Source organism: Mytilus galloprovincialis, chromosome 8, assembly GCF_965363235.1.
Source record: "Mytilus galloprovincialis chromosome 8, xbMytGall1.hap1.1, whole genome shotgun sequence".
Lineage (NCBI taxonomy): Eukaryota > Metazoa > Mollusca > Bivalvia > Mytilida > Mytilidae > Mytilus > Mytilus galloprovincialis.
Window position 1 is genome coordinate 50,308,945 of NC_134845.1, and position 24,179 is coordinate 50,333,123.

Genomic DNA, 24,179 nt, shown 5'->3' on the forward strand with positions numbered 1-24,179 from the left:
ATTTTGAAATCGAAAAATGTTGGACACAATGGCAAATTTAGGATAGTAAGAAGGAAACACTTTTTATTTCTAAACAAATAGTGGTGTGGAACGAACGTTTATTTATGATATACAGAATTATGAAACATATGCCCACCAAACAGAAGAAGGTTAAGACAAAGATAATGTGATCCCACTTAATATTGTCGCATAACACTTTTGTCCATTCATTGTTCAAAGTATCTTGAGTAGTTGGGAATTCATAATTGAAGGAGTCTGCCTTTACCGGTGAATAAACTGAGATAGCCGCTGCTATGATTTTGAATTTGTAAATCAGATATATTGTAGCTATTGCATTAAATGAAGCGATTACTATGGCCGATGATGACAGAATGTCTCGTTTTGTAAGCCAACTTTCTGGAAAATCTACTTCTCCATCTATTAATGAGTTAGCCAAATGAGTGTATATTTTACTTCTTTCTTTAGCTCGTTTAGCCATTTTTTTAAGACTCATATCTTCTTTCTTATCTGTCGCTATTATATGTTGAAATTTATGTTTATAAATTTCAAAATTTGGAAAATTGACTGAGACTGGGTCATCAAACGTCGTATTGCCTAAAATATCGATTAATTTTGTTGAATTGAAGAATTCTTGGAGGAGAGCCAAATTTACTAGATGCAGTTTAGTTGTCTCAGTGGAGTTTGTTTCACAATCATACACATGTGCAGGGAAATGGGTTGTTGATGTAATAATTGCGCAATGACATGGTATGCTAACGATACAAAAATCACAACCTGGGCGTACGTATGAACCTGCATTGCAATCCAATGTGAAATTATATATTTTATAGACGAGAATTTTATTAGGCGCAGTTTGTAAGATATGGGGATGAATATTGTTTTCCAGAAATCTAAAATTACAGTTTTCCTTAATTCCCTCTTTGTTATTTAGAAATATGTTTATAATGCATTCGGAAGTTTCTTCATCGATGTTGTGGAAAGTTGGTTTGGCATTGCAATGTCGTATATTTGTTGTTCTTTCACATTGTTGAATAGTAAATTTTGACAATTTAGTATAGAATTTGTTATCTTTGGTAACCAACAAATAATCAGGTATGTCTTTTAAAATCGAAGCATGATTACTAGTCTCATTTATTGGAACCATAAACGAAAGTACTTTCCAAACATGAAATTCTTTATTTAATGTTGTAACTGGGAATTTGAGGGAAATATATATTGTAGTGGAATTCCTATAAACCAAAAGTTTACCATATCTATAACAATAAGAAGGGTAAGTTGATAGCAATTTGTACCCTTTGAACTTTGTTTGCAACATTGTTTATATTTTATCTATAGTTGATGATAAAGATTCTGGTGGTAAAATGAAGGGTGACAGTTTGCCTTCTGCTAAATTTGTCAGTCCAACCCGTACATCATTTATATAGTTTTCCATACCCCGTATTTCTTCCCCTTCAAGAGTCATAATTTTAGTGTAGTTTGCAAATACACGTTGAAAAGCAGAACTAATATTAGTCATCTCTTGTTGTAGAACTAGAATTTGGTATTTATTAACTATTAAACCCATCATTATGTTAGCAACTCTAGCGTTGTAATGGGTAACAAAGGAGTCGAAGTCTCCAGCATATTGGGCTAACGCTTTTAATACTGTATTTGTTTCTTTGCCTATTTTATTTACGTGATTAACGACACGTCTTAGGTCACTTGCAGTTGAAACTCCGAAGAGACCCGATGCGATCTCCCCTACGAAAGGCAGAAGTGCTTTTCTAAATCGGGAGCTGTTTGTAGGTAAAGTTGGTATAATTTTTGTTAATAAATCTAATGTTTGTATTATATGGTGTTTAACATTTGATTTCTTATAAGTAACTTGTGTCAGCATTTGATTCATCAATATGCAGGAAGGATTTTTCCTTTGTGCGCACATTTGTTTCGGTAGATTCACATTAGGATTTAAATGTAATTCAATTTCAAATGTATTTGTCCACATATCAGTAGCAAAGTCAACATCTTTTTGTTGTTGAAAAATTATTCCATAGTTCAATCTGTATTCATCACCATTGGCAATTATCAGAACTGAGAAGTACACTAACAAACGTAGTAACATCACTCCTATTACCCTTGCCATGTCTACAATATAAAAAAATCGAAGTTATGTACCGTAACTTCAAAATTATAGGCAACATAACGTTTTCGGCAAAAAGTAATTTGTCACTACGCTGAAAGTTATCCTCTTAAACAGTTCATACACCCAACGGATGAGATGAAATTGAATACCAATTAATACCGTCGCTTTTTCTTAAAACGATTTTGAATTACGGTCGCGTTGTATTTTTGTTTAAGTGCATCTGAAACATTACCATTTGGTTCCCAAGTAGGGGTAGATCCGTCTGCCCATTGTACCAAGTAATGTCTTTTTCCCGATATCAATTTTGATTTTAATAGTTTTGTCACTTCATACCACGTGTTCTTTGTTGATTGATTGCTATTACTATTTTTATTACCGTCAATTGATATATTTCGGTTTCTATTTTTAGTACCGTCAGGTGTTTTGTCTGCTTTCTTATCAGAATAATTATTATCTCTTTGTTTATTTATACTCGTATCACTTTTCTGTGATTGCTGTACTGATAGATCTGGCGCAACTTTTGAATAGACTGGTGTGTCTGATTCATCTTCGTCGTCAGTCTTGTCATCAGCACGCAGATCCGAATGATTATCAGCCTGTGGTCTGTAATCTCGTGGATCTTTGTACTGTTTTAACCTATTAGCATGCACTAATGGTTTCATCAATTTATGTGTCTGCAGCTCACAAATTTTGTACGTATCGTTTGATCCGCCCATCCATTTCGGTTCCAGTTTATTTTTCTTACCGGACCGAATCTTCATTATTTTTAGATAAACATGATCTCCAACTGCGAATTTTGGAATCTTTGACTTTTTATCATAATAAATTTTACTTTTTAACTGCGCCTGTTTCATATTCTCTTTAGCCGTGTCATGGATAATTTTGACCCTTTTAATTAGTTCATCAATGAACTGTTTAGCTGCTTTTTCCATTTTCTGTGTGGGAATTAATTGAGTGTCAATAGCTAGGTAAAGTCATTTCTTTCCCAAATAGACCATAATAAGGTGAATATCCTATGGATTGGGTGACTGGCGTCATTCGAAATGCCATCATTATACTAGGTAACACTTCATCCCACGTGTCCTGTTCATTGGAGCATAACGCTCTCAAGGATTGGGCTAAAGTAGAATTAACTCTTTCGCAAGAGGAGTTTGTTTGTGGGTGATAGGAGCTAGTGTAACTTCTAGCTACCTTGAATACCTCACAAAGTGAACTCACTATACGCGATAAGAAATTTGCTCCACGATCACTCGTCAAATATGACGGACAACTATATCTTGTAACGATTTCTCTATATAGCACGTCTGCTATATGTTTCGCCTCCTGATTTTTCAGGGGGAAGCACTCCGGCCAGTGACTCAGGCTGTCTGTAACCAAGAGGATAACTGAATTCCCGGAACGGGATTTGCATAATCCTTCAAGGATATTGACATGAATACGCTCAAAAACGTTTACTACTGGCATCGGATGTAATGGCGCTCGCATTTGTGGACTTGATTTTACTTCCTGACATGTTTTACAAGACGTTACATAATTGTAAACTTGTTGATACATACCAGGCCAGTAATATTTAGCCTTGATAGCTTCATAGCTTTTAATAACACCTAGGTGACAAGAATTATCATGAAATGTAATTAATATGCTATTTCTTAATTCTTGTGGTACTGCAATCTGTAACAAAACTTCTCCTCTTTTTGTTTTTTGTTTAGCTCGTGGTTGAAAAACGTGGTAAAAAACTTCATTTAGCATCTCATATTGCATGCTTTCATAGGGAATATTTTTCTTTTTATCTATATTGTCTGGTAATTTCCCTTCTAATAAGTACTCATATATGTATTTGAAATATGGACATTGTCTCTGTTTTATTCCTATATTTTTCGCAACGGTATCTACATTTGTAATATTATTGATAGTTGGAAGTGCATTGACCTTAGAATCTGTATCTGACTGAGAGAGATGTATCTCAAAAATGTGACCTTGAGGAATAGATGGAATGATTTCAGGGTCAATACTTTCTGCTTTGATGGGTTTATCATCTGTACCATCTTCTTGATCGTTTAAATCATATTTTCTCCTAGATAACGCATCAGCGTGTGTATTTTTGCTTCCACTTCTGTGACATACTTCAAAATTGTACTTTTGTACTTGTAAAGCCCATCTCATTAACCTCGTGGAGTTATTTTTGATAGTTTTAACCAACATAATGCCTTGTGATCTGTATATACAGTAAATTTACTGTTTGCCAAATATACATGAAAGTAGAAAATACCTTTGACCAGTGCTAATAGTTCTAATTCTGTCACAGTATAATTACGTTCTGCCGAGGAAAGATTACGGCCCCCATACCCAATAGGTCTTTCTTGTCCATTCTCATCTTCTTGTGACAAAATGTATCCTATCGCTTGTGTTGATGCGTCACATGCTAAGATAAATTCTTTTTCGAAATCAGGATACTTCAAAATTGGGGCAGTAATCAAGGCTTGTTTTAAAGTTTCAAATGCCTCGTTGCAATCACTTGTCCATTTAAATTTCATGTTTTTCTTTAACAAATGGGTAATTGGTGCTGCAATTTTTTAATAGTTTTTAACAAATTTTCGGTAGTAGTTACACAGACTAAGGAAACTTCTTACATCATGTTGGTTATTTGGAATTGGAAATGATTTGACAGCTTGTATTTTTGAATCATCCACCTTAATTCCCTTATCGGAGAGTATGTGTCCTAAATATAACACTTCTGATTTCGCGAATTCGCATTTTGTAGGTTTGATTGTCATGTTGGCCTCCTGTAGTCTATCGAATATTTGACCTAAGTGTTTAATATGTTGTTCAAAATTTTCAGACCATACAATGATGTCGTCAATGTATACCAAGCAATGCTTCCACGTTAACCCCCTTAGTATCTGATTCATAGCCATTTGAAAGGAGAAACTGGCGTTTGTTATACCAAATGGCATGCGTTTGAACTGATATAAATTATCATGGGTAATAAATGCTGATTTTGGTCTCGATTCTTTGTCTAGACCTATCTGCCAAAATCCCGCAGAAAGATCTACGACCGAAAATAGGGCCGCTTTGGAGGATGCGACTGTGTCTATTATGTCCTCTAACCGTGGAATGGCGAAGGTCAAGGGAACTGTAAATTCGTTAATCCTGCGATAATCTATTGCGAACCTGAAGCCTGCATTGTTCTTTTTTCTTACTAGGACCGTGGGGCTAGAATATGGCGAATTTGAAGGTTCAATACTGTCATGCTCCAACATTTCGGCCACTTGTCTGTCTATTTCTTTTTTTGCTGTTGGGGTATTTCTATATGGTCTAGATTGAAAAGGAGTGTCGTTCGTCATTTCAATCTTGTGTTCAAATACATTTGTTTTTCCTAGCTCCTTTAAAGTAGTTGCAAAAACACCTCGATGTTCAGCCAAAAAATTTTGAAAAATTTCTTTTTGTTCTGTTGTTCGAACCGATTTTGACAAATCAAAATCTATTGGAGGTGGTTTATATTCTTCGTTAGAATTTTCGTTATTGATATTGACAGACTCGTTTGGTATAAAATTTAGCTCATTGTCTTTCGTGAGGTTAAACACGGTAGAGACAGTAACAACAACCAAATCAATTTCTAGCGTAATTTCTTTATCTGATACATTAAGTATTTGTATGTATACTTGTCCAGGTATGTTTTGTATCAAGCATTTCGCAGGAAAAACATTTAAATCATACATTTCTTCAGTAGGTTCTAATAAGACCAATTCATTTTTATTCGTTCGTGATAACTTTACTGGGACGTTCCGAACTGAATTTGGACTTAATACTGTTTTTATCGCATACCCTGGTGGTTGTTCAGTAAAATTGATATTTATTGAACGATCTTTTCGAAATAAACTGTTTGTCTCCCAATCAATGCATGCTCGATTTGTGGCCAGAAAATCAGTGCCTAAAATCATACTTTGTCTGAATGCAGGAATGACGTAAAATGTTTGCGTAAAAGAAAATTTGTTTATTGAAAATTCTACAGTGATTTGACCTGTAACTTGGTGTTTGCTCCCCCGGCCCCTTCTATTTTGGTAATTTTGGGCTTTTCAGGAGGTAGTGTTGAAAATTTAGAATTTTTAAGCATTGAATGATTTATACATGATATACTAGATCCAGTATCAACGAGTGCTAAGCTTGAATAATCTCCGAATCGGATAGCCAACAAACAAGATTGAATGGGCGCTTGTAGCGTCATATTTTCATATTTCGTTTCATGCCTATCCGAAGTTTTGCCTCGGACAGGCGCGCAACATCAAAATTGGGATTTCCTAGCGCTCAAACATGCTTTTGAAAAATGGCCACGTTTTCCACATTCATGACATTGAACATCTTTCGCAGGGCAACAATTTCTTGAACGACAATATCCTAGACAGTATAAACATTGTTGATTTTGGTTATTAAATCTATTGAAGTTTCCCCTTGGATTATTATTCCCAAAATTTCTCCTATCCTGATTTGGATTTCTTCTGTCCTGATATTGACCCCTATTGCTCTGATATTGACCTCTGTTCCCGAAATTTTGATTAAATTGTCGCGGCACAAAGTTTTGACCCCACCTTTGATTTGATCCATTTTGCCAATTTTGATTATAATTTTGATTATAAGGTCTAGTTGGATATGAATCCCATTGAGGTTGTCTGTCCCTATTATTTGCCGATTGTTGTTGATTATTTGCTGGCATGTATGGGGAAGTAGCCATAACAAGTGAGTTAATATCCTCATCTGGTTTAAATTCCTGTATCGCGTTGACTGATTTAATGTCATCTTTTAGCGATTTGATCTCTGATAACACCTTATCATATGATGTTTTTATTTCATTCGCGTGAGACGCCGTAGCATTTTCTGCTAATTGAGCTGCATGCCTTAATTCTTCGATATTTTTAGGTTCTTTGGTAATTACTAATGCTTTTATACCAGCGTTTAACCCATTCATTGCTACTGCCAGAAATACTAATTCAGGGATGCTATTATTAGTTACTATTTTTGATAACCTACTTAAGTAATCTGATGAACTTTCATCTTTCTTTTGAGTGCATTGTAGTACTGATAAATCCATTGTATCGGAAGCTTTTTTAAATCGCCTTTTGAACGCATCTATTAAAGCGGCATAATTGAATTTTACTCTTTCCAGTAACGTATCGTACCAAATTTTTGCGTGTTTTTCTAAATGAAAAGGGAAGGAGCTAGCCTTCTTTTGATCCGTGAGTTCATAAAAGTGACACCACTATTGAAAAACTGATAGCCAATTTAAAGCAGCCTGACCTGATATAGTCCCTTCAAATTTTTCTAACTTTAATGCCGAAGCCATATTAATAGCGTGAGGATAAGATTGATATGAATATAGACTTTTTAAATTAGATGTAACTGATTTATCTCCTACTTGATTATTTTTATTTATCTCAACATTATCCTTAGTTTTAAAACTAGTTTTAATTTTAAATGTGTCACTATGAAATGGACTTACCCTTTCTTCACTTTTTCTCCTTTTTGTCACTCTTGTATTTTCTCTCACTTGTAAGGTCGGGTCCTGCGAATATTTCTGAAAATTGATAGTAGAAGAAATGTCATTAAATGATTCTTGCACGAATTGATCGTTATCAATTATTCTGTGTTGATGCGATTGTATCGGCTGTTTTATTTCTGGTTCATTTACATTCTCTGTGGAATTACGTACAGATTGGTGCGGTCCTAACCTTGACAAAAGTTAACTTAGAGTTAACTTGTTGACTGCTTTTTAAGTTAACTTGAGAATTTTTAAGCAGACCAGCAAGTTAAATTCGTCTACGGTGGACCAGACCTAATTTTTTTCTGACAGAATTTCGTCGTCGTCTAACTTAAATATATTATCTGATTCAGGTACTTTGTCCGAATTAAATATTGGAGGAGCAGAAGGCTCTAATTGTGCAAATTTGTCACGTACAATTTGATCCTCTGGAGTATGTGGATCAGCTTGAAATTTGAAAAGTTCAGACTCCTTCGGAGTTGACGTTTGTCCCCCTATTTTTGTACTTTCTGTTTCGATATCTGTATTAAAATCAATTTCTTTAACATTTTCTCCAAATCGAAGATTTTGTTCCTCTGTTCTTAGAGCACTTGGTAAGAATTTAGTTAAATTAGCGGGAGATAAATTAACGGAGTCTTCTTTATTTTTGTTAGCCCTCGTAAAATATTTATGTGGTATCTTTAATTTTTCTGCTGTTGTTACTTTCCTCATTGTCGTTTTCTGCGTCCACCATGTTGTTGTGACGGAACTTAGTGTCCCTCGTCCCAACGACTCTCCGACCTATCCATTTGACCAATACAAATAAACGATGGAACTTAATGCCCTTTGACCAAATAACCCTTCAGACTGCCATTGACAAATACCACTACTGCTGCAGCATACCTTTTGTTGTTCTGGGGAAAAGCTCGGTAGTGCTAGGTTGGAATCTGCCTAACGACCTTTTTAAAAGAATAAACAACGAGAACTCAGTTTTGCTGGTAGGAAAATGATGTTTTTAATTACACTCTCTTTTCTTTTCTTTTTGATCAAAACAATCCACAATACATTAATTATACATAATAACAACAATTAAAATATGATCCCATACAAGTATTCCTGTTTCGTAAATTGCTGAAATTAACTCGTGAATCTTATGGCAATTAACTATGCTATTTATATGCACCTATGCAGTACGTATGAAACATCTGCTTTTTTGACTTATTTATGATCATCCTATTTATTGTTGTTGGGTGAATAACCTCATGATACTATTACTATAATGTTTTTATCCGAATACAACAAAGTGTTAATGTTTTTATATAATTCATGCTATTAAATAAAGAATCAAATTGATATATATGTAGGACTCGGAGGTGCGATGGTCACGCCGAAGTGCAATGGTCGTTTCGCTGAAATGCGATGGTTTTGCACATGACGTTTGAATATTGTGACGTTTTCAAAAACAACGTGATTACAAAATCTCCAAATTAAATGCAAGCAGGAGCAGAGGATGATTTGTAGCTGTTTCATACGTACAAAGAAACGGAAATAAAATGAAACGGGAAATGAAATGAAACGAACGATTCAAGTCCTCAAACAGTTTTGATCATTGGGTGTGGAGGTTACCAAAATATGTAAATCAGTTTGGGAACAAGGGACTAAAGGATAAGATGATATTGGTCTCAAGATGAGCGTACCAATGTTCGGAACTACAAAATGTATGCCGAAAAAGTTTTGTACGACAAGTAAATGTCTTGATCTTATTATTAATTTTGACTTTTTTAAAGTATCATTCAATTAAAAGCATTTTTTTTTTCGTTATATCAAGTAGCGATAATTTTTTTTTTCAGCGGCTTGAGATGAACCCTGTTTTGTAAAAAAAGGACACAATCTCAGTTATTCTATTGTGCTTACAGTATTAATCTTCTGCATCGGGATAGGCAAAAAATAAACCCGATTGGTCCCAACTTGGTCCTGAGTGGAGAAGCAGCTAATACTATACCTGCTATGAGTCAATCATAAAACTGTTATGATATCAGATAAATGGATGACTTGGTGTTGTGAGCAATTTCTTAGATATGATATGACAAAAACAAGTTACTAGTATATTTGATAAAATAAGTTGGATCCTACTTAGTGAATCGCACTTCAACACGCAATATAAAGAAATATCTCGAAAACAACATCGGTGACTCCAATTTGTTTCTATTAAAATTCCGAAATAAGTGTAATTTATATCTTTATGCAAAATTGCAATGATTTATTATTAGTAGACCAAGTATAAATATTGCGATTTCCCTTTAATCTCAGCCATCCAGTCTATTTTCTGATCCCATACTGCTGTCTGCTTATATAAGCGGATGATTAGCATATTAAAAATTAAAATCTTTGGTTTAACCTGAACAGAAATAAAAACCCGATCTCTCAAATATGAGGCTATCACACTAACCACTACACCTCCACATAAAATAGGATTCAAACTTCAGACCGTCGCAGTTAGCTAGTATAAACAACGTCAAAATTAGACCATAGCACTTCAGCGTACCAATCATTACACTTCAGCGTTTCTAAAAACAAGTTAGCGTCACAATTTCACCATCGCACTTCAGCGTGTTAACCAACGCACTTCAGCGTAGACCATCGCACTTCAGCGTACCCACCATCGCACTGCAGCGTACCCACCAACGCACTTCAGCGTTTCTAACAAAAGGTTAACGTCACAATGTCACCATCGCACTTCAGCGTGTTAATCACCACACTTCAGCGTAGACCATCGCACTTCAGCTTGACCATCGCGGTTCGGAGTACCACCGCGGTTCCGAGTCCTACATATATATTATATTTCTTGAATTAAATAAATAAATATTTTCTTTTATTATTACATATATATTATTTCCTATTTCATTTTAATCTTAAATGCGTATATCTAAATTTTAAATAAATAAAACTAGCTTACCTTTTTAAAAGAATAAACAACGATAACTCAGTTTTGCTGGTAGAAAAATGATGTTAGCGCAAACCCAAGTATGTAACTTTTATAGGTCCCGGCTAATACCTGACATCATTTTCCCCCGTTCAAAACCGATCCTCGCTGCAAATAAGGTAATTTGGTGCCCAAAATACTTGTTATTTCATAATATGCAAAATATATTTATTTGTTTTTGAAAAGCATCTGGATTATTATTTCTTCCACTTAATAAAATAATATTTCATTTGAAATCCAGACTCTGATTTTATTTTAATAAAAGATAATTTAAAATTTGTTAAATTCTAAATTTTATCGTGTGTGTGTCAATCATAGTAATCCAACATTTTGATTGGTTATTAATAACATTCTTGTTTGCCTTAATGTATTACTGAATATCCATGATGCTGATGATGCTGCTCTATCTAAAAGTTCTGTAAATATGGTTATAACCTTGGAAGTAGTAGCAATTCGCCTCGCATCTGTCCGTCGACCTAATAACTTTATAAAACATGTAAAACGTGCTACATAACCTATTAAATAATATTCTTGATTTGTACTTTTAGCTTGATCTTGTATCTTATATAATGAATGTTACTCTTATGATTGATGAACTCTTTTCTTTGTATTTTCTTCTTGTTATATTTTCTTATGCCAATAAGTTATTTGACATTTATATTCTTTTTAACTGACTTAATAAATTAGAAATATGTAATTTTTGTTTTTATAAGCTCTATTTTATTTCAATTTTTAATTATTTCTAAAAGTGTCCTAAATCCTTTCATAACATAACCTCTTGTTTTTTTCACGTTTTATTTTTCATGAAAATCGGACTAAGATTTGTTATAGATAACTGACTGATGACGAGGAAGGTGTCTTTTGTATGAACATACAGTTTTGTAAAAAATGTCTATGTTTTGATCATGATAAGCATGCTAAGCTTTGATGATTCTCTCCGAAGTATCTTTATTTTTTTTTAAGGATGAAGAAAAGTCGATGGTTGGAACATATGTATATTTCAAAGCGAGAGCGATAAAATAACATAAACGTTACTTGATAGACATACATTTATACAAGAAATCAAAAGTAAAATAATATTAAATACCGAATTCCAAGAAAACTTAAAAAACAGAAGTTTTGATTAAATTGAAAAGTAAAAAGCGCAAACACATCAAATAAACAAAATACAGTCATATTCGTACAGGTATTTTGTTCTGTCGAAAATTATAGGATAAATTTTGAGTGATGCCTATCAATTGAAAAGACTACTACAGCTCTCCCATCGACAAAATCTAACAAAAGTGGAAAGATACATTAGAAGGGAGGCGAAGGACACCAAAGGGACATTCAAACTATAAAGTCGAAAAAACTAACAATGTCATTGTTGTCGGGTTATTGTCTCTTTGACACATTCCCAACTTCCATAATTTTTACAAAAAAGTTATCTTAGAATGTAATGTAAAATGTAGACACAAGTGTTTTCATCTTCTTTGGTTCGGTTTGTAAGAGTTGTCTATACTCATGCTACTGAAACGCTCAAAAGTACATGTATTATGTTAGTATGTGTGACGTTTAAATAAGAACATTTATTTCAACCGACGATAAAAACTAATCATTCCTGTGTATTCATTTTGTAGTGAAAAATCTCGTGCATTTACTAGTATGCATAGTAGGATATACTACATGTATATATATTTACTTACATTAAGAGCAATTCATTAACGTCTATACTTGACGAGATATTATTTCAAAGTTCTACCTTTAGCTGTGGTACTCTTTAATCGAATGATGATACATGTACTAGTGCATTTATGCTGACGAAGACAATCACACAAGCCTTGTAAAAAACGTTTTGTTAGAAAGGTATTTGAGAATATTATCTCAAGTTTTATATATTTTTAGAAAAAGATTGTTACACATTGAATTTAAAAATTAAGAAGGATGATTCAAATCGATATATGTATTTTATGCATATTATCGTATGTCATTAAGTAGAGAATAAGAGTTAGGTTATACTAATAATATTAGTTTGTTATAGATAAAATTGGAGGTAACTAAGGCGATTGTAGGTTATTATGTCACTATTTAAAGTAAAATATACGAATCATGATGAGTAGCGATACAATTTGCAAGTAACTTATTATTTTATATTGAATAATAAATCCAGTCTGAGGACTGACTATAATCAAGGCACAAACATATCCATAACCGCACACAACAGTAAGATTTAGTTAATAAAGCTTCGAAACGTATTTCGTTTTTTTCACTCTTTGATGATTGTTTATTTTGCCATTTATAGTTCTTTTTACCTATTTTACACTTGTTTATTTCAAGATAATAGTAAATTTTATTGAAATATGTAAGATTTATAGTGCACATTAATACATAATTTAAGAATGTATATACATTTATACAAGAAATCAAAAGTAAAATAATATTAAATACCGAATTCCAAGAAAACTTAAAAAAAAGAAGTTTTGATTAAATTGAAAAGTAAAAAGCGCAAACACATCAAATAAACAAAATACAGTCATATTCGTACAGGTATTTTGTTCTGTCGAAAATTATAGGATAAATTTTGAGTGATGCCTATCAATTGAAAAGACTACTACAGCTCTCCCATCGACACAATCTAACAAAAGTGGAAAGATACATTAGAAGGGAGGCGAAGGACACCAAAGGGACATTCAAACTATAAAGTCGAAAAAACTAACAATGTCATTGTTGTCGGGTTATTGTCTTTTTGACACATTCCCAACTTCCATAATTTTTACAAAAAAGTTATCTTAGAATGTAATGTAAAATGTAGACACAAGTGTTTTCATCTTCTTTGGTTCGGTTTGTAAGAGTTGTCTATACTCATGCTACTGAAACGCTCAAAAGTACATGTATTATGTTAGTATGTGTGACGTTTAAATAAGAACATTTATTTCAACCGACGATAAAAACTAATCACTCCTGTGTATTCATTTTGTAGTGAAAAATCTCGTGCATTTACTAGTATGCATAGTAGGATATACTACATGTATATATATTTAATTACATTAAGAGCAATTCATTAACGTCTATACTTGACGAGATATTATTTCAAAGTTCTACCTTTAGCTGTGGTACTCTTTAATCGAATGATGATACATGTACTAGTGCATTTATGCTGACGAAGACAATCACACAAGCCTTGTAAAAAACGTTTTGTTAGAAAGGTATTTGAGAATATTATCTCAAGTTTTATATATTTTTAGAAAAAGATTGTAACACATTGAATTTAAAAATTAAGAAGGATGATTCAAATCGATATATGTATTTTATGCATATTATCGTATGTCATTAAGTAGAGAATAAGAGTTAGGTTATACTAATAATATAAGTTTGTTATAGATAAAATTGGAGGTAACTATGGCGATTGTAGGTTATAAAGTCACTATTTAAAGTAAAATATACGAATCATGATGAGTAGCGATACAATTTGCAAGTAACTTATTATTTTATATTGAATAATAAATCCAGTCTGAGGACTGACTATAATCAATGCACAAACATATCCATAACCGCACACAACAGTAAGATTTAGTTAATAAAGTTTCGAAACGTATTTCGGTTTTTTCACTCTTTGATGATTGTTTATTTTGCCATTTATAGTTCTTTTTACCTATTTTACACTTGTTTATTTCAAGATAATAGTAAATTTTATTGAAATATGTAAGATTTATAGTGCACATTAATACATAATTTAAGAATGTATATACAACATTTACAATATAACAGTAATTATAGTATTTCAAAAGCAGTCGACTGCGTTATTTTGGACTCGATCGCTACATACAAAACTGAAGAAAAAACCTATAAGAGTGAGGTAATTACAAAATATAAGTCGGAAAAAAATATTAGCTTGATCCTGGCTACTCGCATTCGAAGTTTCTCATGACAAGTCAACATATATATAGATATAAAAACGATGTCTTGCATCCATACCGCATTTCTGAAAGCTGTTAAAAGAATAGACGTCAAGGCTATGCCACCCATATAAACAACAGATCTCCAAAAACCAAACAATAAACTTTTAACTTATTTCAGTCTTACACTCACTTTCCAAACGCATCCATAGAGGTAAATTCAAGATCTGTTAAATCGATGTTCAGAATGTTTAGTAGATGCAATAACTTTGTTCACATCACCACCATAGTTTATTGATGACAAGTTACTAAACAGTGCTGCATTGACTTCAATGGCAAAATATTTCTTAGTTTTTCACAGTGGATAATGATAATCCTTAAAAAAGACATTTTTTCTTATCTATCTTTTGATCTTTTACTATATTTTACAGATGTAAAACACAATAAAAGAAAGATTATAATGCGAAACATTTATTATGTCTTTCAACATGTTCAACACCAATGAGTATTGACAGGCTGTATTAACTTATGCAGTAAAAATTGTAACTTCCTTCAATAATGTCACAACTTCCAATACTAACTGATCAATCCGAAACACTAATGATTCTACTCAAATATTATGATGAAACTGAGTTAAAAATGTTAATGGTGTCGGTTATGCTTTTTATTCATATATCATAAAGCAGCAGAATTTAACCGACAGCTGTCCATACTTTACTAAGCCTCTTGTATCATGTGTTTGTAGTGGAACATTTTGACTCAGCTTAACACATGATGCTCTGTTTTAAATGTTTTTGTAAAAAAATCCATGACTATTAAAGTAGTAGTTCGATTTTCTGCCACCGTCATCCTGGACGACCTTATAAGATATATGGTTAGCTACTGACCCCATACGGATCCATAGAGGGTTAGTAAAATCCATAGGGGGTGAGGTCCTATTGTTTCTGCTTGTTGCATATTGTCATGTTAACTGATTGATATTGCCTTTACATGATTTTTTTGGAACGTATCCATTGAATCCATTGAAATAAGTTATATGAAGTGATGACTCTTTATCAAAAGATAAAGTTTGCCTGAATAATATAAAACTATAAATCAGATTAACGATAACATCCTAATTTTTAATGAAGCAAAGATGTTGATGTTTTTTTTAAGAATACTTTATTAATAACAATATTAAAGTTTACGTACGCAATGTACGACTGCATTCAACAATTATCAAAAATAAAAAATAAAAAAATCTTTTATCAAACAAAAAATCAGATTTCTTGCTTTTTTAATGGGAGCTAATTTTTCTCTGATACCATAGATCCTTTTTTTTTTTTTTATCTTACGCTAGTACAATAAAACTGAATTAGTCGTTGTTTAAGTTTAAACATAAAGATTTCCAGTGTATGTATTAAATATACATACATTTAATTTCATAAAAGAGGGACGAAAGATACCAGAGGGACAGTCAAACTCATAAATCGACAATAAACTGACAACGCCATTACTAAAAATGAAAAGGACAAACAGATAAACAATAGTTCACATAACACAACATAGAAAACAAAAGAATAACGTTCATAACTTTCATCAAACGTATTCAAGCAACGACTTTTCCATTTGTTATCAATCTTACACAGACAATAACTCTAGTCATGGAGAGAACAAAAGGGTATACATTGTAACCTGTGTTATCCGACACACTGGGACCCAGGATGTTGGAAATCTATAGTGTTGGATTAGACAGGTTATATAATTGCTGTTTACCATATACATGTGTTGTACCCTGCGGCTAGATGGCAGTTAATTTCCAGAACTGAATCCATTGAAATAAGTAATATGTAATATTGAGGGACGACTCTTTATTAAAACATTGAATTTGTCTGAAAAATATAAAACTATGATCGGATTAATGATAACATCTTAATTTGAAATGAAGCAAACGTTTTGATGTTTTTTAAGTATATGTTTTCTAATTGCAGTATTGTATGACCACGTACGCAATGTACAACTGCATTCAATAACTATCAAGAATTGAAGGAAAGGTTTCCTTTACAGAAATTGTCAAACAAAAAATCTGATGTTCTTTGCTTTTTTTAATGGGAGCTTAAAAACCTATTTCTCTCTGATACCATAGATCCTTTTGTATCTTATGCTAGTACAATAAAACTGAATAAGTCGTTGTTTAAGTTAAAACATAAAAATTCTCAGTGTACGTATTAAACATACATACATGTACATGCCTTGCATCTTATCAAAACTTTAGTTTAATCCACTTGCGTTTGCAATCACATCTGTTCTTTTTCTTAAATCTTTTTTTAACCAAGTTTACAAACAAATAATTTTCATTTCATATCCATATACTATATGCTAATTAAGAGATAACTGTATTGTATTTGAAGCTTTAAGGACGTCCATCGGTAGTTTTACTGTCGCAAATTTAGTTTACCTGGCGACGCGGAGCGGAGACAGGTAAACGGGTATTTGCGACAGTAAAACTACCGATGGACGTCCGAAAAGCTTCAAATACAATACAGTTATCTCTATTCTAATGCAAAACAAGTTCATAATTAAATTTCAATCATAGTTTCAGTGTAAAATCTTCATTAAAGAAAACTCCGCGAAAAGATGTTATCTTCTTTGGTCCCTACACTACGTGACGTCATAGGTATGCTTCCGCCGTCAAACATAAACACCGGGCTTTTTCTGGCTTCTGTGTCGCTTCAGAATGTAATAACATTTGATAAAAAGAAGATTTTTAGGCGCAACAAGTGAGTTTTTTGTTTATTATTGTAGAAATAACATGTCAATACATTCCGAAATTCAAAATGTCGGCTCCCTTAGTTACAGACAAGGAGATAGAGAATTTTACGCTTGCTGTAATCCAATCAAAACAATTGTTACAAAATAATTGCATTAGAATAAACATGTCGTCGTCTTCTTCTGTTTTTTTTATCTATTCTTTCAACTTTAGATCATGATAAGTATAAAGATCCTATTTCATTTTATAACTTTCACCTATCTTATTCAAGCAACGTTTTTTCAAGTTGTTAACCAACTTACACAGACACTAGAGAAAACAAAAAAGTATAATAGTATTAACGATTTTAATAAATTACTCTTTGTAAGAGAAATACAACACAAAACATTATTAACCCTTCTAAATAACTATGTGTATCGGAATAAAGATTAATTTCTGATGATGTTAGGTTCATGAGCTCACGGTTTGATTTACGACGTTATGTTTTGTTAACTGTCGTTTTTGCCAATTTTCCTCTGTATTAAGAAAATTTGAATGACAGTTTACAGAAATCCTGTGTGTACAATTTGCCTAAAAAGTAACTGTTAAAGTGTTAGGTATTGTTTAAAGGGTATCACTTCTACATAATGAAGATAGAATTAGTTTTTTTTTAAAGAATAACAACTTAAGGACAATGTGTCCAACATTTAGCCTAAGGGTCGTTCGGCTCTTTGGTCGGATTGTTGTCTCTCCGACATATTCCTCATTTTCATTCTCAATTTTATCAGTTGACGAAAGATATCAACTGATAAAAACATAGTATTATCTTTGTCCATGATGCTATATTTAGGTGATTTTAAAAAGAAATCTATGCATTTATTAGAAAATTTGATAATGGCTACCCAACGTGAAAATAAGAATATGTTTCATGATTGTCAATATATATATATATATATATATATATATATATATATATATATATATATATATATATATATATATATATATATGCTAGAGTGTGTTTTTGTAGCAGTTCATTGTTTCTGCTATTCCGTTGTTTTTCTCTTATAGTATATGTATTCCCTAGGCGTTGGTTTGTGACCCGAATTAATTGATTTATGACTTTTTAACAGCGGTATACCACAGTTGATTTTATTAAGACCTTACTGTACTACATTAAACTCATTTTTTTTATTGACTTTAAAGAAAACTATTTGACATTAAAAAAACATTCACCCTTTTATTTTGTTAGATTGAAATGTAGGAAAACACAGACTGTTTATCATTGGAGATTCATTTTGCAAACCTCGCATTTTTCCGAAGAATATTAGCCCTTGTTTTTATGTATACATTGTGTTCTTGCCAATACAATGCTAATAATTTTTTAAACTTGCTGTTCCCTTATCATACCTCATATAATTTTCAATCAACTATTCAGTCTTTAAATTTTTTGTATTATAAACCACGGAACTTATTCAGAAACACAATATCGTTATTAAAAGTAGAAATACGGAATCAGCTTTTACGCATAACTTAATCAGTTAACCTTTCAAATGTAAGTTTCTCTTTGTCAACTGATTTCCTAAATTAAACAATAAAAGAATTTGAAACTGCTTTCTATTTTTAATGTTTCCATTTTACATTGTGAAATGCGTACAAAATGTAAAAATTAGTATCAAAGCCATAAAAAAAATGAATGTACATAATTATTGGTTTGTTAGCACACAGATTCATGTTCCATGCATATTTGAACTATTTGAACTTGGTTTGTAGTATATGTCGATCCAAACCCTCAGATTGATTTATAATATTTTCCTTTTTTATTATTATCTAAAAAATATATCTGATATTCGAATTGTACAAAAAATGTATACACATCCCTTATCTACCCTTAATCCATTTAAACATCATGGCTTTTCAAAAAGCACAGACAGTTCATGTTTAGTAGAGGGGCATGGGTATTTTTCGTCCAAAACAAATCAGTTCAAAGGATAAACAAACCTATAACTAAAGAGTCTAACCCTTTCAAAATCAGACGAACGTTTTAGTCCAATACTTAAAAGTAGAAAAGTAAAAAACGCCTTCCAATTAATTCAAATTGGTATTTGTCAAATTGCAATTTATCCAATGATATCATTCCTGTAAATTGTGTGATTAAAATTTTATTTGTATTCAGCATAGACAAAAATATATATTTTGTTTGTTGCTAGATCTATCACTACTGTAGATGTATCTGTTTGTGATCTCTCTAAAAGGTAAACCATTTCAAGTGCGATTTTTGTCATTGGGTTTATTTTTAGTACGATTGTTGTCATTGGTTTATTTTCAGTACGATTGTTGTCATTGGTTTATTTCGAGTACAATTGTTTTTCATTGGTTCAATGAGAATTTGTTTGAATTTATTATCGATGGCTTCGAAAGTAATTATATTGTTTAACGTTAAGTGCTTTTATTTCTGTATAAAATAATGATTTCTGTTATAAATTATCTATTTCTAAGTTTATTTTATTCATTTCAAAATATTCTTTAATCCTAACATATTTTTTGGACGCAAATCAGTCGACATAACAGGACTTAGATGTTTGTATTATCGTTGAGATACAATGAATTATTCTATTACCTTTAATTTTTCCTAATCCTATCAGTTTACTTTGACTCTAGATCTCTTTGTATAAGCATCGAAACACCATTTTAACTAAATACATTTCAAATAATATTCTTATTTCACAAGATCTTAAGATGCATAATTTGTTTTGATTCACTGCATTTTAGCTTTTAAAACATTTCTAAAGGAGTAGGTTCAGTAAGACACCTTTTTGGCAGTTTTACAAAATTGTTAGAACTTATACTATAAGTTATTTATTGGACAGTAGAATGGTTCTGCTACATGAATATGGCCTGTTTTTGACAATACAATGCACAAATATCGGATACTAGCACTATTAAGTCATGCTAAATTACTGAAATCTTAAAAAAAATCACTATTCTATCATTTTAGTTAAATTTTAGACGGTTTTCGTGTTAAACAAAAGTGGACGCATTCGTGTTCATCCTCAATATTGAAATTTTAGTTGTATTTGATGATAATACATAACATATATTTAGGTTGAGGATGAACACGGATGCGGCCACTTTCATTTTTGACAAAAACCGTCTAAAAAGTGACATTTTCCGGCATATTTTGTAGATTTTTCATATTTAAACTTGAATCAGATCGTTTTTAATGACTAAATCAGTTTAAATATTTCACATAAACTAATTGATTCCAATGACATAGACACTTAAGTGTTTAAAAAGTGTTCAAAATCTTATGTCAGATGAACCTGCAATTTGAGGCCAAATCGGTCCTTACCGGACCTACTCCTTTCGAAAGAAATACAGTTTAAATGTGAAACACAGGATTATAAATAGTGTAAGAAGCAATATTCTTTGCACCCTTATGAAAACATTCATTTTAAGAGTAAACCATTATCACATCAATATATCAGTTCAGTTCTGTTTTATTATATCAAACATTTAGTGTTTCATTTGTTAAAGATTAATCGTCGGCTGTTTCCTGCTCTTTTGTCGGGTTGTTGTCTCTTTGACCAATTCCCTGTTTCAATCTTATTGCTTATTCGACATCTTTTCATTAGTGTCCCAATCTATTGTTTAATATATTCAGATGAACTACTATTCATGATGGTTTTTTTTTATCTTGTTTGAATGATGCATTTTCGTCGGTTAAAATACATTGTCATGATTCTGGATCTAAGTAGAAGTGTTTGATGTCGTTCATTAACTATCAGTTAATCCTAAATTTATTTGATTTGAAGATACAATTAAGCTGCATTTCAACTTTTCGGTGAAAAAAATATATTGACATTTTCAATAGTTACAAGATGGATAACATGCATTTTGTTTGTTCTTTACTTAGGCTGCTAGTTTTCTCGTTTGAATGGTGTCACATTTGACATTTCGGGGTCTTTTTTAGCTGACTATGCGGTATTGAATTTTCATATTGTTGAAAAACTTATATTTAATTAATTTCTGTTTCATTTTGCCTCTTGTAAACAGTTGTCTCATTCGCAATCATATCACATCTTCTTTTTTACATCTTTTTTTTATATGTATAACATATTTTGTTTTATTAACACTTAAGCCTGTTGAAGTTTGCCATAAATAAGTATTTTTTTTTATATATTAAATAACTTTAGTTTTCTCTCCTCAAATCATTCATTGTTCAGATAATTCGTTTGTACTAAATTAGGCGCTGACTTTGCATAACTTGGTATTAGCCTGTAGAACATGTTGAACTGTCGAAAGTTAATTTTTACTGCAATAACACATTTCTGAACAGTACTGAATAAAAATCATCTTTTTTATACCAATTCTAAAATCTGTTCAGGTAAGTGATTAAAGGGGCACTAGCTTCGAGTTATAAACAAATCTGATATATTATGTATTGACTCAATCATTGATGAAATACAAATAGTGAAATAATAATTCGCTTTCGCAGCCAGTATGCTTCAATTTTGTGAAAATAAGCTAACAAACATTGATTATGAACTATTAACTTGCAAATCAATAATTTGACCTCATTGAATCCGTACTCATGTGAACTTCAATTAAATCCCTTGGTTTGAGATCGGTTACTCGCGAATTGCATGTGTAAAGTTATTTAAAGGAAAAGAATGTCAACATTGTAAGTACCTTTTTTATTGTTTATTTTAGGCCTTTTATAGTTTGAATAAATGCTTTACATTGTTATAAATCAAATAGGAGAATTTGATAGCAAATTGTTGAACATGAACTTGACAGCTACCCCTTGATGGAGTCACGCGGGTACAAAATTTTCAGCGAAAAATTAAACATTTGTTTTTTTTCATTACAATTCTTTTTTTTTATTACACTACGATATGTATTAGTCATTACTTTATAATATGGTACAAAACATCAACCCAAAAAAAAATGATTCGGTTTAGCCCCAGATGACTTTTAAAATATCTTTATCATTGAAAAAGCTCCAAATTATCTCCCTTTGGTGCAAAATCCCATTTTTGGCATTAAAATAGAAATATCTGTTTTAACTCATCGGAGACCTATATTTTTTATTAGTGTTTTCAATTAAACTGTACATAAACTAAATTAATTGTAAAATTTTAGTGATTTCTGTAATTTAATTCTTTTTATTTCGATATAAGCTCAATTCCTTCTTTTAGTTCAACAGAAACATTAACAAAAAATTATGCTTTTTTCGGAGGAAGATTGTGAGCTTAAAGATGAACGGCGACCCCATATGGTTGATATTTGTTCAGCATACCTGTTTAGTAAATATCAGAAACAATGAAGGAAGCATGTATCAAATTCCCACGATACACTGAGAGTCAAGTCTTCTGTATCAGTATCTTTAACAATTCACTAATATCGTAACTAAAAACATCATTATGTATTTGAAAATAAAGTTAACTATTTTAAAATGCACTAACGTCTTATACGTTGCTTAACTTTATTTACACATCTTTGCACGAGAATTTATCAAGCATGATTTTTTTTCAAAATGTTAAATACAATTTTTAAAGTATGATACTTTAAATTTAACAACAAAATACATAATTATTTTTAGTAAAATAATTATCTAGTTGAGTATTATGCCATCCACAATTTGTCAACTACTTTCATTGAGCTTTAATAGATAAAGAAACAACATTGAATGAACAATGAAACAATTAATAAAACCAAAAAATCCGGGAAAAGGAAAAAAAAATCTAGGAGAGGCAATATGAAATTGGGATGAAGCTGTGTTCATTTACCTAAAGCTTACTTGGGTAAACAGAATGTGTTGCGACACTCGCAGTCGCATAAAACAAATGCAAAATGGGAAGAAATATACCAACCCCGACAAATTAAATGGTCGTTGCCTGTTTATTCTCCATTTTTTTTAACTGACTATATCTTCAGCTAAAGTTAGATGCACGACTGGGTGAGATTCAATTTAACGTCGTCAAATGGTTAAGAATCCAACCAGTGATACATTAAGCAATTATAGATCACAAGCTAATATTGAAATGCAGTGTCAATTCTAGAGGAGCATTTGACACACATATATACACACCCTCACATATAGCTGAGACAATACCCGACCAACAAATGATCATCTACGACAATGCGAATACAGTTCAATTTGAACGTTATATCGGTCACACTGAATATCAAACTTTGAATGGTAAAACAAAATTTAAATAAAAAACAAGCAATGCAAGAAAACGTATAGCTGTTGCAGAAGGTTAAACCGTATATGTTTTCGTCTAATTTATGAATATAATAGACAAATTCTGAGTAAAGACGCACCTGCTGCACCTCATTCCTGAATCCGCCCTTGGTTCTAACTGTATATAAACTTATTATGGATCTGGTTTTGTTCATTTACATGTATTACACATTTAATTATCGAAAAAAAATACGCGAGCTTGATATAGTTTAGCACAATCTTTTTGATTTTGTAGTTCTTCTAACGAGATAATGTTAAGAACATTTTGTGGTCATACGTCACAAAATTCGTATGTTGCTTAAACAAGTGTGGTATATGGTGTTCCTAGTATTATTATAGTCCTTGCAAACAGTTCCTGGTCAGTCATACTTATTATTAAATAGAAATAGAAATTTCTTTTTGACGTGGTGATTATTGTATGACCATGGTTAGACATGTACATTGTAGATGATTTCTGTGTTTCCTTGAATAATGTATTACTATCCTTTATGTCACTGTCCCGTTATTGTTTTTATAAGTCGGCGACGCCTAAAACCATCACCATCGCCATTTTAGATAAAAAGCGTTTTAGGTTCCCATGAAACAAATGTGGTTTTGATACACAACATAGACTTACACGCTGAAAAATACATGTTGTGTGAATTTTTGTAACGCAAATCTCGAGTTCCATATACGTCAACGTTTCTGATACGAGTAAATTCTTTTAAAA